Source organism: Austrofundulus limnaeus, unplaced genomic scaffold (genome assembly GCF_001266775.1).
Source record: "Austrofundulus limnaeus strain Quisiro unplaced genomic scaffold, Austrofundulus_limnaeus-1.0 Scaffold34, whole genome shotgun sequence".
Lineage (NCBI taxonomy): Eukaryota > Metazoa > Chordata > Actinopteri > Cyprinodontiformes > Rivulidae > Austrofundulus > Austrofundulus limnaeus.
In genome coordinates, this window is record NW_013952436.1 from 2727521 (window position 1) to 2731231 (window position 3711).

Sequence of the window (3711 nt, forward strand, 5' to 3'; positions counted from 1 at the left end):
TCCAATAACACTGTTTCTTTATCATGTGCAGGAAAGCGGCACTGAATGAGCTGAGGCTGACTTTGATGCCCCAATTCTCCAGTGTTGCTTCTGGAGAGTGACACCCACACAACTCAACGTGGCTCGTTTCTGATCAGCGAGGCCTCAGCCGAGGCAGCGAAAGCCTGCGATGACATCAGGCAGCTCCATGGACAGCTGTCAGGATGACTCAGGTGAATGTGGGCAGACTGAAAGGCGCTGTGTGTTCCTTATGTCAGCGAACACGAACCTGCCCGCGCTGATGCTGCTTCCGATTCCCTCAGCGTCAAAGCATGAGCAACTCCTTTGACAGGAAGCCATAACGYGCACTTAACTTCCACGTCCGCAGCAAACAATACAACCATAACACAACTGCGTTCGATGCTCAGCTGTGGCTAATCACCAGTGTCACTCTTATCGGCGTGCAGCAGTGCCAGGGACTGCCATTTGATCAGATGCTGAGCTCTCTGAAAGGGGAATGGAAAAAGCAATCTGTAGCGCCAATAAAAGGTCCCAAATTGCTTGTCATCATAAATGTAGCTCCCTGCACGTTGGAAAACAAATGTCTAACATTACACACACCAAAAAAAAAATAAAAACACATATACAAAAACAATATATATTCATGATATTTTCTTTTTTTATTTTCCCAGAGCCACACACAGATTTGCATTGCATGGGCTCAATTATACATTCAGCGTGTGACAAACATGCACACGTCCTCATAATGAGAAGGAATTATTTATAGCATGCTGTGCTCTTATCATTTGTCGGGCCCAACAGGTACAAAAAAGATGAAGTTCAAGGACTCCCAAACTTGTCCTCCCAGCAAGCTGTTACTTAGGCAAACATTCATCATTCAAACACACAATTACCCCACGCCTAATCCGTCTTCTCTCCAGAGTATTAATTGGATAAACAAATCTMGGTTCTCACTGTTCTTTACCAGCATAAACAGCCGTTTTAATGTTATACTGTATCTCCATCCAATATTTAGGCATGCCCTTTTAATGTGACCATAAACTTTTGGTATTGTTGGAAATCTTTGCAGAAAACTGGATTTATTTTATTTTTTTATATTTTATTTAATTTTATTTTTGGTTTGTTTTGCTTTGGGTTGGGGGTGAGTGTTGGCACAAGAAACAAAAGGGATAAATTTTGAAAATAGATAATTATGTTCCAAGGCCTTCGTTAAGAGTTTCATAAGAAACATTTGTGAGCTCATTCTCTTCAGGACTGTAATTTCTGTCGCACTGGTGGAGCTTCCTAATTAACGCCCACTCAAGCCAACAAACAGCAGAATGTCGGAGCTACTTGTCTGCAGAACTAAAACACTGTTGGTGATGGTGGTTGTGATGTCCTCTGTGTCCACAGCTTTGATTTCCTTGATGACCACTTCTCTTTATTTTTTGCCCATTTATGACACGTCTGCTTCCTCGCCGTTGCTGTGTTTTGTTTATATAAGTTGGGGTTATGGACACAAATAAATGTGACTGCGTACAAACAGCAGTGGGAGAATATTTGATGTAGTGATTATGTATTATTGCATATTAAACCTGGGCTCACTGCGGCTCAAGTTCTTTTGTTTGAGCCCAGGATCACTGGGCTGCAACTGTTGGTGACAATTTGGGAGCAGCGTTTGGGAAAACGTTTTTAATTGGGAGTCACAGAGCCTTGCTTTTCGTAATGCGGGAATTTTGAAGACCTTCAAAAGATTTGAGACTGATCTACGTCAAAATAGTCACAAAATTGTCGCTCGTGTCTGGACTCTGAAAACCTTCWAACTTTCCTTGAGTCAGAAAGTCAGAGAAATGTGAAACAACTTTGGGAGGGTCTGAAGATTCGTAAAACTAAATTGTGACTGATTGGAGGTGATATTTTAGCGGCACAAGGATCGGTACAATCGCCAAAATAAACAGAGCATGGAACCCATTTACAAAGGAGACACACCTACAACTAAGAAGAACCAAAGTGATTRGAGTGGTGCTTAACAATGGAAAAAGCTGCTTTACTCTCCTGATTAAACAGCTTAATAGCATTCACACCTCTGCTAACCAGCATGCTAAAACTGCTAAACCAGAGCTTTGAAGCTCCACCTACTTATTCAAGSTGGATTAGAGAGGTCCTTKGTTTTCTTAAATTAGGAAAAATCAGGCTGACTTTAACCAGTAAGACTCTGTTGTTTGAAATAACATTGAACCCCTTTTTTCTGTCCAGCATTATCAGCACAGATTTTCAGATCATTCTGAAGTTTTTGATTGCTTTAAATTGTGGAAAACTTTTTAAAAAACGTGTTACCTACCTACTTTCCAGCACATAATTATGGTTTCACAGGTCTTTTTGTAATATTACTTACAGCTAAATGAATAAGAAGTATGAACATACAAGAGCAAGACGAGAACTGAATGAAACAATGTGAAATCATGTGAAACTTTGTGAATCAACAAGTTAGCACTGGAAAAAATTATCAGAAGTGTGTTATTATTATTATTATTATTATTATTATTTGTAATATTTTAACAAATTCAATACTTTGTTTTTTTATCTAAAAGGGGACATAGAAGTTTCAGCGGGACCATTTGAAATAACAGGGAAGTTGGTCCCATTCAAGATTCAGCTTCTGAATTCCAGTCTATGGTCCACCTTTTTTTTTAGTCTTTAAGACATAATTAGGCCACTTYATGAAACCAAAAATCTGCATGTTATTTGCAGGAATGTCTTGTAAATGTTGCTGTTAATTTGTACGTGTGCAAATATTCTCTACAAAAATGAACGTATTCTCACGATTTTGTGTCTTCAACTAGTTGTCAGCACTCACAGACCAGTRAAATCCTATAGCTCTAAGTTTTTRTTTTGTTTTGTTTTTTGTGGGCTTCAAAGACTGAAAGCCACTAAACATGTTGGGCCTAGTTTGGTATTGGTATTGGTATTGGTAATTGGGGATGGGTACAACCCAGGTGAGCGGGGGCCTCATAAGTGGGCYCATTGCTCTCCCCAAAAGATACTGGGCTTTAATCAAACCTTTTTGTCCCTCGGATGAAGGACACCAGGTTAGAAACCCTCAGTGTTCTAAGTTTCTCTGGATCCACAAAGGGGTCTCCAAGAATTCTTTCCCTTAGACTACTCAGAGCCAAGCATTGGCCTAAGTAGTGCAAAGAGGTCTCTGATTCAATGCCGCAGGCATCACACCGACCATTGTCTTGGAGTCCCATCACCATTTTATGGCGTTGGGCCTAGTTACTTTTGGGGACCAAAATGTTGAAGGCTAAARGCTTATGGAGCGTTTTGGTGGGACCAAACAATATTAAGTTTATGATAAGTGATAGGATTGGGGACTCAGTGGGATGTGAAAAGAGATAAGGAAATGCAACAGGTGAATGGAAAGTTTCCAAAAAGACAGTGGCTTGTATGTGTGTGTGTGTGGACGGGTTTTTCCTACAACATGGGGTATTTTTTACAAAAAAAAGGCAGCCAGGTGGGGACCGAAGTGAATCGTGGGGACCACTGTCAGGTCCCCACGGGTCCAAATGCATGTTACAGGTGTGGGGTTAGGTTTAGGTTAGTTTTAGGGTCAGGTAAGTTTCTGTGAGGTTAATTTTAGAGTATATGGTCAGTGTTAGGCTATAAAGTCAAAGGTCGTATTCAGACCTGATAATTTGCTCCGTTTTAAACGAACCAGAGTTCGTTTCCAGC